At 43.5% G+C, this 14379-nt stretch overlaps 1 protein-coding gene across 4 annotated transcripts in view; it reads left to right on the top strand.

The window, feature by feature from the left end:
• The first annotated feature begins 813 nt into the window (after window positions 1–813).
• The window catches only part of ZFAND6 (zinc finger AN1-type containing 6), a 36631-nt gene continuing 23065 nt past the window's right edge, over window positions 814–14379 (top strand). The window contains exons 1-2 of one of the 4 annotated variants that reach the window (XM_054077742.1): window positions 842–909; window positions 3400–3492. The gene's annotated coding sequence lies outside the window, so the exon portion shown is untranslated. Of the gene's footprint in view, window positions 910–3399; window positions 3493–7517; window positions 7631–14379 lie in introns of those variants that run through there. The other 3 variants (XM_054077740.1, XM_054077743.1, XM_054077741.1) reach the window with 3 other exon arrangements.

The raw sequence follows: 14379 nt of genomic DNA, 5'->3' as shown, positions 1-14379 counted from the left end.
AGCTTCACAATTGCTCATTTTTGATTCCTCCTTCAAAACTCGCTCCAAACTCAGCTCACCTCCTGGCAGCTCCTCCAGCCTCGGCCTGCTCCTCTCCGCTATCCACAGATAAAATTCCTCTTTTTTTTTTGGCTTGTTTTATCTCTCTGGAATCCCGTCCTCCCTTCGAGCCGCCAAGTCACTTAAACCTTCCTTCACGGTGTGGTTTACAGCGGCCCATGACATGGAGACCACAGAGTGGGCACAACTAGAAAACATTCTGTATAAAATAAGCTCTCGTGTAGTGTCTCAGAGCCACACAATGAAAAAAGAAGAAACAAAACGTGTGACTTATTGTGCCCAGCAAGAAGCTGGAGACCTCAGCGCCTTCCACGCAGGGATGTCAGGCGGGTGGTGAGGGGTCCAATTCACCCCAAGCCCACCCAAGCAAAACCCACTCTGGCACGAAACCTTTTCCTTCATAGATTTGAGCTGGTAGAGGGGCAGCCACGAGGGATTTTTGAGCTAAAATGAATTTATTCGGGAGGGAGGAGGGTCAACGATGAGCTGGTAGCATCTCATCAGGGTGATGGCGTGATGATGGGTGATAGCAGCGTCTCCTCACGGCTGGAGGGGAGCAGCTCGCCGCTCGCCTCAGGTCATTCGCGGCGAGGGGGGGGGGGGGGGGAATGGAACTCCGTGCGTGCCGCTGCCCCTTTAAATAAAATTCGCTGTTTCACGTCGCCGCCGTCTCCTTGTAATCACCCGTCGCGGGACGTAGCACCGCCTCCGTCCTCCTCCCCTTCCGCGGCTCGGCCAATCAGCGCCCGCCCGCGTCACTCTGAGGGCAACGAAACACGGAGAAAGGGGGAAAAAAAAAAAAGTTTGTTGCGGAGCGAGCGGGGCGGTTGCGGCGCGGCGGGGCCGCAGGTGAGCGCGGCGGGGCTGGGACGGGCCGGGACCCCCCCCCGGACCGCGGGGTGCTTTATATGCCTTTGGTGGTCGTTTCCTTCCTTCCCTCCGCGATTGCGTTGCGCGGGAGCCATCCCAGGGCAGAGGTGTTTGTACTCGTGTCCTTGGGTGGAAGGGGCGAGGCGGGCCGCCAGCTCTGCCCCCCCTCCTGGCGGTTGTTTCGGTGCGGGGGCAGAGCTGCGGGGGTGAGGCGGTGTTCGCCGAGTGGAACGGCTTCTCTCGCCTGTGCGGGTGCCCCCGGGCTGGGGGAGCAGCGGGGGGTGCTGCCGGGGGCCGTGGGGGTTTGGGGCCGCCCTGCCTGGCGGTTTGCGGTACGGAAAGTTGTCGTGGAGCGTTCGCCCTGCGTGGTTGAAGGGAGCTCGGCTTCTCCTAGGCCCTGCAGGAAGCCTGGAGCGAGAGAGAAGGGGTGTGTGAGCATCGCAGCTTGTTTCTATAGGGTGTTGGGATGGGGGAGGCTTAAAAATAGCTCTGCCCGTGGCACGGGGTTTGGAACCGGGTGATCTTTAAGGTCCCTTCCAAGCCAAACCGTTCTATGATTCGATGATCTTGCTGCCAATAACGGCAGGGAAATAGAGACGCTTCCCACAAATGTGCTGATGTAATGTGGGGGCATTCGGCGAAGCCGCCCGGAGTTCCTTCTCCCCCAGCACCGGCTGACCTAAAGCGTACCGTTGTGTTCTGAAGTCCATTCCCTGGATGTTTGTCCAGGCTTGTCCTGTAATAGATGTCATTGCATAAGTGTTACAGGGAGTAGAGAGTGTGCTGAGTTCCTTTTAGTCTTCTAAGGATCTCTGCTTGCATCTTAACTGTGCCAGACTGTTTGTGTACACTGAAGAGAGAAGGGCGCAGCTTGGTAAGGTGCCCTGTGAACCTTGGGGGTTGGAATAAACAAGAAACTCTTCTCTTCCTCCTTCTGCTTCTAAGCAAATAAGTTTGTTTGTCTAGTGTGACGTTAAATTATTTCTTTCATGAGTGCTAATCCTCTTCTGAACTGTGGATGATGGTAACTCAACAGTTGAGGAAGAAAATATCTCAATTCCTTCTTTAGTCTCTTTCCTTGTTTTTCCTTTAGCCTTTATGGCTTCGCTCTTTGAATTTTGTCTGGTTTGTATATCTCTTGCTGAGGTATCTCCTACACCTGTTCCTTAATTATAGCCTAACCTAGAACAGGGGGACTGGCTCTTCCTCATCTGTCATATTGTCATATTTGTTCAGGCCAAAATAACTGTGTTTGGGGAGGATTTTTGTTCCTTATCATACTGAACATCAAAGTCAATGTCATATCATTGGCGTAGCACCTTGGGTTTACAACTTTTCTGATAGAAAGGAGGAAATTCTTCACTGCTAAAGAAATTATCCCCTATTTGTATTTCATCGGATAGCTCTTAAAATATTTCTTGTCTTACAAAACTATGAATCATAACATAATAAATAATATTTACTTCTCTAGTAATCATGAATTTATGGCAAAAATGAGCAGCTTTGTATGTTACACTTTTAAGAGTGTGAGCTAAGAATGTAAGTTTACATTTACACTTATTACTTTGTGGCCTCAGATGGCACATTCAGAACTTCATACAAATAACTTGAAAGAGATAGTGGCAAGTTATCAGGAGAGTATGATTAACTCAAACTACTGAAAAGTTGCTATAGTTACAGATAAAGGTAATCCCCATTTCTGTGAAAGTGTCCTTTTGTAATAGCTATATTAATCAGTCTGATTGCTGAGACAGTTGTAAGTATACAAACTTCTGGCTCTATTTTCTTGGCAGCTAATAGTTATGCAGCTTTTTTTTACATACTGAATGGGCTATCACTTGCATTCAACATACTTGATTTAAGCAACAAAGTATTATGGATTACACACAAATGTCCTTGGAGCATGGTGAATTCAGTGGAAACGGGCATACTTCTTTTTTTTCACCTAAGAGATATCTGATGTCAAGGAAAAGGCTTTTTAAATGTCTAGATATGGTCTCAAGGACTCTGACTGAAGCAAGCGGTGTGACCATCTATCACTGGAGTCCTTGCTGGTGCAGCTGTACAAGATATAATTCTGTGTCCTGATTAAAAAACAAAAAAAAAAAGCCCAAAACAACATAATAAAAAACTCCAGACAACAAAGAAACCCCCCAAACCAAACCAATGTGGTCACCGCTGAGACTGATTGAGACCTGCTAAGCATGTGCCAGGAGATAAAGGGGAAGGAAGGGGAAGGTGATTCTCTTAATGGCTTATTCCCTACATAAAAGGAAGCAGTTGGAATTCAACACGTGGATGAACTTCATGTTTTCAGGTTAGCTAAGCTTTGGGTGGTTTGAGATAGCTGCTAAAACTTCCAGGGGATGTGTTTGTGTCTGGTGCATCTGTGCTGTTCTCCAGGCAGCTAACCAGTCCTCTCTGATAAAGGCCCGGTATTTACCACATGCACCTTTTTGTTATTTCCAGATTTGATTGTTGCGGTGCAGCGGTGTCTCTTGGATTGGTAGCAGCAAGAGAACTCTCAAAGTCCTTAAGGATTACAGAAATCTCATCAGTCTGGTATGTTGTTCTCTAGACTCCTGGAACAGCAAGCTGAATTGTTTGTATATGAGGACCTCCTTAGTTATTCCTTAGGCTACTAAAGTTTCATCAGAAACTTCATTCTCAGGAAGTGATATGTGACTAAGAACTATGGAACTATTGGTTTCATAGTTTCGCTGGCTTGTGTAGAAAATTGGGGTTTTTTTGGTAGTGGTGTTCGTAGCAGGACAATGAACCTGCGCTCCAAAGCCTTCAGTCAACATACACTCTGAACTTGTTTTCATCTTGCCTATCCAGCCTGGAAATTCCAGGTACTTTTGCACACTTTTTAAAACTAAAGTCAGGTTGAAGAGAAAGAATATAAGAATATGAAAAGGAAAGGTTCTTTCATTGCACAGGGAATTCTCCCCCGCCCTGTACTTAAATTGTTATGGCCTTCACGTAGCTTATATTGTTTAGATTTGATAAAAAATGATTACTGATGTCTCAAAATCATTTCTGAAATGCTGAAGTTCTGTAATTCTTACAGTGATGTGCTTTTAAAATTGATAAGCTTGCTATATAAGACATTTTTTGAAAGGTATGAGAACTATTGTTTACAATAGAGGATTGCATTATCTGAGGATGTGAAAGGAATGGGAAGCTAAATATTACTTTTAAAGCTGTCTCTGATAATAATAAAGCTAAAAGAGCTCTAATTGTTTAAAAATAATACATAAAAAATTATATCGGCACATGCTGTAGTGCTGACATAACTGACAACCAGAGGGTAAAGTCCTTTACAGTGCAAGTTCAGTGTGTGTACGCAGCAGTTCAGTTGCTTTGCTACTTATTAACATGTGCAGAATCCAGGAGGTATAATGTATTCAAGACTGTGGAAAAACAGGTGCAAAATCCTGAAGAAAGCTCTTGTGCTTTGTTCTGATCTGTTGGGAACTGGACAGCGAGTAACCATCTCTTCATCTAATCCCCAGACAGCTATCCCATGTAGCTTTTGATCGCTACTATTCTGGTCTTTTGAACTGGTGACTTAAAGATGAAAGGCTCTGTTCTTGATCTCCTGAGCTGTCAAGGCCTCCAAACTTGCTGTCTTCTGTATGTGTAAGATTGAAGAACAAATGGCTTTTAGCTGTTCCATGATTACAATAGTCAAATGAGAGTCAGGTGCTTTCTCTTGTTACTGTCCTCAGTGCAAAGTTCAGTGGCAGCAAACTGAATCTTTTTTACTCTGCTGTCAAAGCTTCTCTGTTTAATGTATTTGCAGTTTCAATCTGCTGGTTTGGATTTTTCTGCATTTCACAGTTACTATAAGAGTAACAAAGTCACCTTCCCTAGAGGTGTTTAAGGAACGGGTGATTGAAGTGCTTGGGGACATGGTTTAGGGAGTGTTAGATATGGTTGGACTCGATGATCCAGTGGGTCCTTTCCAACCTGGTGATTCTGTGATTCTGAAAGGCATAACTTGAACCTGGACCTTAAAATGGTGTTCCATGTATGTGTGTTTACGGGGAAAATGGGTGGGTTATGTGTGGAAACTGAGCTTAGAAATCAGGCTTTTTAATGTCTAATTTGACTGTTTCCTTCAGCAGGGGATAATAACTTGAATAGTAATATTTTAATGTCTGGATTACCAACATCCAGCTACAGATGTGTTTACCCATGATTTCCCATCCAGTGAAGTAGGATCAGCTGTGAAACTAGTTTTGATAACCCAGTTCACAGACTCTCTGGGGATCTTGGGGCATTCTTAGTGTGCTAGTTTTGTTTTGTATGGGCTTTTTTTTTTTTCGTTTTAAATGAGGTAAGGTAAGCAAATCTAGGAGGTCACAGGGCTGACTGGAGGAGAATCTGCTTTGCCGTTCCCCTAATGCTTTGGGTAAGCCGTGCTCTTGTTTCTCAGAAGCTGGCTAAACTTCTGCCAGATCAGTGACTCGGAGGCAGGTGGAAGGGACTGATGAGCCCCAGCGCTGGGCTGAGGGAGCGGGTCAGACTGTGTGACTGGGAGGGTAGAGGTGGGGAGAAAAAGATGAAACTTCTCCCTTGTAGTGATAAGGAGCTGCTAGTTGCCTGTGTAACAGAAGCATAAGCTAAGTGTGGACTGTTTGATGATAAAAAGTATTTTTTTCATCACTGTGGCAGTTGTGAGCTGCCTAGGCTTTTGTGGTAGCATACAGAGCTGGGGAGTGTTGAGGTAGTGTGTATGTGCTGGGTTTTTTTTTCCCTTTTCTCCCTTTTTGAAAGTATCCAAACAATAACAGTGACTTTAGGGGTGTGTATCCCCTTCTAGCACTAGGCAGTTTGGTTGATAAGGCTTGTGACTTTTGCTGTTGGTTTTGTGGGTCTAAAGTTAATGTGCTCTAAATTGAAGCTTTCCAAGATTGGTTACTGAGATACTTGGAGGATGCTTTACTGGTATGTTTTATTTGCATGAACTATGTTCTTGGTTTTGATTGTTTAGATAATGCTTGGTCAAAAGTGTCACGTAAGTATGGCCTCACAATTGTCCTCAAGAGACCTGATTAACATCTTGCAGTACTGACTTGTGCAAGGCGCTGAATTTGGGTGCACCAGTTAAAGGGTGGTTCTTTCATTTAGGTTCTGTAGGGGAAGTTACGTAAACCTTGTTAATTCGGTTCTTATATTTTTTTCATTCTTATTAACTTACATCTATACAAATTGCTGCTGTTCAGTCTTGTTTGGATTTACGGTGTGATAGATTGCTTTAAAATAGACGGTAATACAAAACGTGATATTTGACTCTTTTGAAGGAGTTAAAACTCCTTCCTGAAGGCGTTTTTTATGCTCTTTTTGGTGTGTGTATCTCAGCTGAAGGCAGAACTTAGCTGTAAATATTCGGTGGTATTTGCAGTAAAGCACTATGTTAAACTGTCTTGGACCTGATTAATCTGCACTGGGAATGTTAAAACAAACACCAGTGTTGTGATGTAGGCAGTAGGGGAGGGCAGGCTGCTCCAGGCTGGCTAGAGGAAAGGTGGCAAGAACCAGAAACAAGGGAGGAGTTTTCCCTTTTATTTTTTTTTTCCTCTTCCCCCTGCACCATACAAAACCAACCCAAACGTGCTTACGTGTTGACAAGCACTATGCCTTCCTCTAGCTTAATATTTTTAGCTCTTATACAGAACATTTTCATGTGTTTAGTGTAAAAGGCAGCAAGTCTTGTGTAATGATGATGATCCTTTGCGGGTGCAGGAGGACACACTGTGTCTGGCTCTTCCCTGTGTTCCTTGTTTGGAATGGGGCAAGGTTTTTCTCAAACGAGCTGTCATATCTGCAGTTGGGAAATATTTCTTAAGCCTTGTTTTGGTTTTACACTTCTTGCGTGTGTTCTAGGCTTTCTCGGTATTTGCAGGGCAGGACACAAACACTTTTCCACGTGAGCGGCAGGTCTGCGGTGCCAGGGGGAGGCTGCGCCCCGAGAAACGCGGTCGGTCGTCAGACCGTGAATAGAACCTTGCCGAATCTGTTCAGTCAAGCGAAGCCTGAATAAGCACAAAAAGTTTCTGGCAGAAGCCATGGTACCGTGTGAGATGGAGAGAGTCACTTCCTGCCCAGCTCCTCTTCTGCTGACTCACGCTTTAAACTGGGAGAAGTCTTCCCAACTGGCCGACCCATCGCCTTTCTAGCCGGGGTCACTCGGTGATATCGCGTGCCCGCCTTCCCAGGGCATCTCCGGTCGCTTTGGGCTCGGGTCCCACGTCTAATTTTATCCCGTCAGCTGCGCCACGGCGGGGGGAGCAGCGCTCCCCGCCCTGCTGGGACCGGAGCCTCCGGACCCGCTGCCCCGGCTGGAGCAGCCTCGGGGCAGCGCTCGGCCGGGAGGAGGTGGCTCGGCCCTGTCCCTTTAAGAACCAGCGTGTTCTCCCCTGCCCAGCCTTAACCTGCTAGCGAGGAAAAGTTCTTTAAATAATGGATACGCCGCTCGGCCAATGGGGGCGCGTAGCCTGGCCGGGGGGTGGGGCTTGGCTCAGCTCGGCCAATGGGAGCGCGGAGCCTGGCGGGAGGGGCGGGGCTTGGCTCGGCTCGGCCAATGGGAGTGCGGGGGCGGGGCTCCGCGCCCAGGCTCGGCTGCGCCGAAGCGGCTCCAAGTGAAGTTAATCTGGGGTGAAGCAAACAGAAAATTGTGGAGATTTCCTCGGTAGGAATTTTCCGGTTCTAATCGCGTCGTGTGGCGTTAGTTCGCCCTCCGAGGCGGTGCAGTGCACGCGCGTGGGGCTTTTTGTCCTTGTTTGGCTTCCTAATGATGGCAGAACATTAACATTTATGCAGGGAAGCAGAACAAAAGGGCTCTTTAGACAGGAAATAAGGTGTTGAGAGGCTCAAACTTGACCGAGTTTCTTTTGTCATCTGTTGGCTTCCGCCGGTTTTTCTGGCGTGGAAGGATCGAGTCGTTCTACCTTATCTCATGGAGAAACGTTAATTCTAAAATAGGGAGGATTATGCTGCTGGTTTGGAGTTACACAATGTTACAGGAAGAGAGCTCGATTTTAACTCTTAACTTCTCTGATTCTGATGGGATTGAGCTAACTAATTATGACAGCTGCTGTGGGCTTATTCAGTGATAGCATTTGCTCCAAGTCATTTGTCTTAAATTGTCTTTTGTTGTATTACTGAAGGCGGCTGTGCTGTTGTCTGTGTATTTGCTCTTGATGAGATCAACGTCTCACAGGTCCTCAGCATTTGGAACAAAGATATGGCAAAATTATGTAAAACACTGCAATTTTTCTCTTATTTTTTAATCAGTTTTGCAGAATATCTGGGTCTGTCAGAGCTCCAATTACAAACGCAGGCAGGAAAATTAGCTGTTATTGCCCTGTGTTGCCGCTACTACCCTTTAAGCCCCCCTAAAAAGGGGAGGGGGGGGATTTTTCTTTGGAATTGGTCAGAATCTCTCTTGAATCCTGTGTTGCCCGATGATAGCAGATGTTTTCGTTGAGGGAGGATTATTTTCAGTTTCTGTTCCAGGTTTATCATATATGGTATTTTTAGTGGCACTTTCGGCATCTGAAAGGTCCTCAGGGACAGGAAAAGTACAATTTGCCATGGGTGCCATGGGATAGGGTGAGAGGGAGGAGAGCAGGAAGTGGCGAGTCAGGAAGCAGGGGGATCTAGTGAGAATGAAGACTTTCTTTAATTGTCATCCTTTCTCTGTCTTTGACAAGTAAGTTGGATGAGGCTACATACAGAACAATGCTTTCAGAATGGTGAATATATTTTCTTACTTCCCTAAATATTTCCTGGGTTTTATATAGACTCTTGGGTCCATATACAGCTGCTCTTGGGAACTGGAAAGAAATACTTGCTGCCTTAGTACTTGTTGAGTCTGAGGAGTTGGATGGGATTTCTATGATTAGTCAAGACGGTGGAAGAATGGATGTGAAAATTGAGCAACAGTCTTCCGCATGACAGTGGAAAGCATTTGCTTAGACCTTTACTGAAAGTAAACAAACGTGATTATTAAAGTACACCTCAGTCTTTCGGTTTTACATTGAGCCATTTTGTTTTCTACCGAAATGCTGGGGATGGATTACTTATATATGTCATTGTCTTGACACACTGGCATCTTGCCATGCTCCAGTGGCTTATAGGTCTGAATTACTAAGTCATGCCTGATAGCTGTTTTTTATCTGTTCATAGCATTTTTAAACCCTGGAAATACTGCTTTAGAATGAGCAGTGACTCTATCGTCTTTTAGCTGAAAGGTGGGCCAGATCATCTGTATCAAGGGGGATACTTAAGACTGGGATATGCAAGTGTTTAAATAAAATGATTTTGATTAGTTTCTGAACTTTAGTGATATTAGGCCTAGGCTGAATGGCCAGATCAGATGTCAGAAGTGAGGGCAAGAACAATGGTATAGTTTGCTATAAATCCTATAAATTTATGTTATGTGTATTAGACTTTCTTAAACAAAAGAAAGTAAAGTTAAATATTTGTTTGCTGTTAAATACTATACTTAGCCAAAAGCTGGTTTTGCTTAGGACAGGAAAAAAGCTGAATACATGAGGCAACTTGAGCACATACTGCTTGGTGACTGAGTACCATTCTTCTTGGGTCCCCTCTGCCTCCCAACTAACTTAGGTAAGATTTATTATCTGGGACCAATTTTCCTGATTTATTCAACACACAAGTGAAATGCTCAATACTCTCACCACATGTATACAATTCTAATGCAGGCTGTTTGTAGAAAGCAAATCTGCCCTAAAGGATAAACACACCACTTTGCTGGCACAGCTGTACAACTTCTGTATTCAGGCTACAGCAAATGTTTCTTGCCTGCATTCAAAGCCGTTGCTGGCAGGACCCGTGTTGTCCCTGCACGGCAATTGGTTGTTCCAGCATCTCTTGTTCATAAAACCTTCTCTTGCACACGCTCCATCTGTAGATCTTAAACACTGTGAATGTGTTGTGTGCTGTGGGATTTATGTGTCTGCTTCTTGTGCCAGGATGGAATATACATCTCTGTGAATAAGAGATTCTTAAAGTGATTGTAAACCTGTGTACAAAACGCAAGACCAAATTTTATTCCTGTTGTATGAGACAAAGGGGATCTGTGCTCTGTAGTCCACCAGCTGCTGGTGGTGCTTCCAGTGTTGTGAAGTGGGTGGCCCACCACGTGCTGGGGTGGTAACCCCGCGCTCTGGTTTTGTTTAATGCTACTTAGAGAGGGCTGTGCATCTCCCGTGAGATAATCTTTGTGAAACGTGCCCGGAGCCCTAGGGAGGGCAAGCGTCCATCCTGCAACAGTGACCTGGGCATCAGGTCCCTGCTTGTGGAGTGCTCTTCTGCCGCTTTACTAGCAGCGTGGGTCTTGTGAGCACTGGAGGCAAGGTCTACTGGGCTAGCTTAAATTGTTTTATATTAGTGGCTCAAGCCAACCCAACTGGCTCTTTTACCCTCCTCTTCCTCCTCCTGTTTCCCAAGTGGTTAAGTGGTCATTTCTACTAATTGCTGTGTGCCCAAGGCAGAAGGGAGTGGGGGAGAGGGATAATGTTGACCTAGAGAATTCCAGCTATATTAAAAAAGAAAAAAAGGGACATCTCATCCATAGTTTGAGACACAGGGTTAGGCCTGTAACTAGTTTGCTTGCAGTTTCCGGGAAGGACAAGGTGAAGGGGTGAGCTCAAGAGCTTGCTGATCATCACAGCCGGGCTGTTGCAGGGGAAAGATTGGTGCTGGAGGGGCCAGCCCTCTCCTCCAGATACAGGAACTCCTCACTGAGCTACTTGGCCTCCTGTGGTGTGGAGCTCAGTCTGGGTGGGGCAGATGATCTGACTGGTGATGTTGACGCTGTAAAAGGTTTTGTGAAAATAAGCAGTTAATTACACGTGGCCTACAAAGGAATAAAAATAGCTTGGATCAGTTCTTGCTTTAAAATCTATTTAACAGAGGCATGAAACGTTTGGGATTTTTAAACCTGCTTATTTTTTTTTTTTACCTTTAGAAATATCAGGAACATTAAGTCCTTCTTCCCTGTTCTTGTTCAATGTCTCAGATGTGTCATAAGCCTTTAATTGAAGGGGTGGGGTGGTATATTTTTAACAGATCCCTTCTTCCAACTGTGTTTATAGGGCTTTTCAGCTAAATAGAGATTAGCAAAAACAAAGCTTTGGTAGTGCAAAAATAATTTCTCCTCAATCAAGCTGTGATATTTTTGTTCATTTTCCAGTTGTGGACAGGAACTGATTTTTTTTCATTTGAAAAGTAACTTTTTTTGGCCATTAAATTATTCATTAAGAGTTAAATGAGTTAAATCCTAACTTCATCCATCTTCTGCTTCATTTAGATTACTGAAGACAATCTTTTGAGTATCACTTAGACAAATGAATGCTCATGTTTGAGTATTTCCTAAAAATAGCTCCTTTTTAAGCAGCAGTTTTATTAAACGCACAGCTTTTCCTTTAACTTAATGGTTCAGCAATCTTGCAGAAGCTGAAACCACCTCCACACTGAAGACCACCCCTACTCAGCCATTCTGCCCTGTCAGGATGTATTTGTATCACAGGACTCTAACCTTCAGGATATGGTATTTGTCAGGCTGAAACATAATAATCCTGTGTCTGGAGAACTAAACTATAAACAGTGTGGCTGACTTGGCAGGCCTTGGCAACCACCTGAACAGTTTTACTAGCCCGGGGTTTAAGACAACACAGTACTGGTGTGTGCTGTGATTCATGATGCTAATGCATTTTTATCTGTGAAGAATTAGAGTAACAAATATAAACTTAATAATCAAATTGGAGCGGTATTTTTGAAGGACAGAGGTAAGGTGCTTTCAGCTTGTTTAAATATTTTGCATTGGATGTGGATTTTTTTAAAATAAGGAATGGAGTTTTCACCTTTAGCTTGAACATGCCAGGATGTTGGAGAGTTTTCTTATGTTTGCTGTTGAACATAAATGGGCTGATAAAAGCTGAAGATTGCATGGGGAAGGCAGATACTTTTCCAGTTAAGGTTTCAAATTATATTTGGAGGGGAGAGGCAAGAGAGAACCACTGATTCTGCAGGCAGAAATGTAGAGTTTCTGTACTAAATTTGACATATTCACACCTTTTTATGGAAAAGGCTTTCTTTGAGTTAGACTGTCAGAAGAAAACTTGTAAGGGGTTGTTGATTGTGCTGGTTTTGAGGATGGGGTGGCAGAAGAGATATCAGACTGCAAGGAAGGATAAAATTGTTTCTCTACTACCTTAAGTACGGATTTAAGAAGTTTTTCTAAAATCATGTATGAAATAGAGGCCTTAATGCAATGGAATGTTACGTAGCAGAATGTTTTCTGTGCAACACGATGACCTTGCTTTGGAGTCTGCACCATTATCAAGGTAGGGGCAAAATAAGTGGTTGTGTTTTGTGTTAAACGTTTGGAGATTGTTCTTCCTGATTCTTCAGAGTCAGATAAGAAGCTTACAAGGTAACTTTGGTTGCTGATACAGGGGAGCTTTCTAAGTAAACTTCACTAGACTTCTTATGTTGGGATTATGCTATCCAAATATCGTGGTAGTATGATGTACTGTTGCATACTGGTGGTAAGTCCTTGAATGAAGTGATTTTTTAGGTATTAATTAGGATTAGTTATGAAACAGGTGCTATTGACTGGGTGAAAAGTAACTAGAAAAGCGATTATTTTAGTGTTTCATGATATCAAAAACATTTGGTTACTAACTTGTAAAAAAAAGAAAAATGTGGCAATGTGGAACATGTTTTAGGGAAGAGACTTTCGGATTGGTCAATAGGATTGTTTGGAGTATCTGTGTATTTTCATGGGGTTTGTTTAGAGCATCCTGGGAAAGGAGGAAAGCAGCATGAGTAACGATAGGTCAAGGTAAGTGTATTATTAGTTACAGAACAAACACATTGTCAGCTGAGTATGACAAACCAGGGGCTGAGGCTGGTGTTGAGATCAAGGAGTATTTGATTTGTTGTGGACTGGACTGGCAGTCATGCATAGATTTTTTTTTTTTTTACCTTCCTAATAAATCTGGTCAAACTTGACTTAATGCTTTGATTGCGATATAGAACTCCTGTGCATAGCAGTGGGGTAATCAGCTGGCCTAAACTTACTTGGAAAATCACCACAAAAATATATCTAATTTCACTATTGGGTCACTTAATAGTTTGTGTTGCCTTCTTGCATTTGCTTTTCCCTAACTTGGTGTCTGTGGAAAGTTTGACTGTTACCTATGGCTGCAAGAATTAGCTTGTTGTTTTGCAAAGTCATAATGTGACTATGACCCATGGTCTTAAGTTTATACCTAGTCATTCTGTATATAAATAAATCCCTGATTAGTTGCTACCTACTTATCCTCCTATCTTCTACCTCACATCCCCCACTGCACAATAAGAATGCTTGAAATACCAGTCTGCTGTGTTAAGGAACATCTCTGTCCTTGTTGCAGCTCTGACACCTTAATAATTTCTCAGACTGTCAAGGCCTGAGATGAAAAATTTATTGGAAGTTCTTTGTATGGCTTGATAGCTCTATCTAGTGAACTTAAGCAGGGTGTCCTGTACAGTGGAAAATAAATGCGTGTTGCTGGGTTTACTTAAGCAGCATCAAGTTGTTAAATTGGGAAAGTTGAAGCTCAGGGTTGTGTGTTAAAATTGGTGATTTTTTTTTTTAAAGGCAATGGATATAAATATTCTTCAACAGTAGTATGGGTATTTTGCCTTCACAAAGGGAGTGTAAGATGAGATTTCTGGGAGACAGCATTAGGGCTTCTGTTTTTCAAGCCATAAGAAGGATGTGGTGCTTATGGAATTAGTGTAATGCAACAGCTGAAGCTGTGGTGCCTGTGAACGCATCTTTGGGCCAAGCTGAAGTGTGTTGGTCTTGCTGATCTCCCTCTTCTTTCTGACCTTATGCGATGATAAATGGAAATGTACTGTGCTATTTTTGCATTGTTTCCTGAGACAAGCTCTGTTGGCCGACGTTTGTGAATGGAAGGGAATGAGCATTGTGATAGAAAGCCACACTTTGCTGACATTTGAGGTCCAGTATCTTATGAACAGGTTTTGTTCCCTCTTCATCTATTCTAAAGAGTGGTATAGGATTTAGTATGCCAAGCAAAATAATTGGAGAAATCTGGCTTGCATTTCTTATGTTTGTCTAATTCTCCTTTATGTCACAAGTTTTCTTTTCTCTAGAAAGTGCTATTACTTTTGTCATTTATCAATCTGTTCTGTGGCAGAATACAATCACTGTGGCAGAGGATAAAAATAGAAATCATATGTACTTAAAGAGTTATTGTTCAAAATGCTTCTAAAATGCAAATTTCTGTTTATGTGGCTTGAGGAAAAAGGGGAAATCCCATGGCACTACTTAGCAGCTTAGCCCCTTTTGGATACAAGTCCCTCCCTTAAAGCCATTTATGGTTGTAGTTTTCTATG

The sequence above is a fragment of the Cuculus canorus genome, chromosome 12 (assembly GCF_017976375.1).
Source record: "Cuculus canorus isolate bCucCan1 chromosome 12, bCucCan1.pri, whole genome shotgun sequence".
NCBI classification, from domain to species: domain Eukaryota; kingdom Metazoa; phylum Chordata; class Aves; order Cuculiformes; family Cuculidae; genus Cuculus; species Cuculus canorus.
Note: the sequence above shows the minus strand (reverse complement) of the source record. Positions and strands in the feature narration are given on the sequence as shown.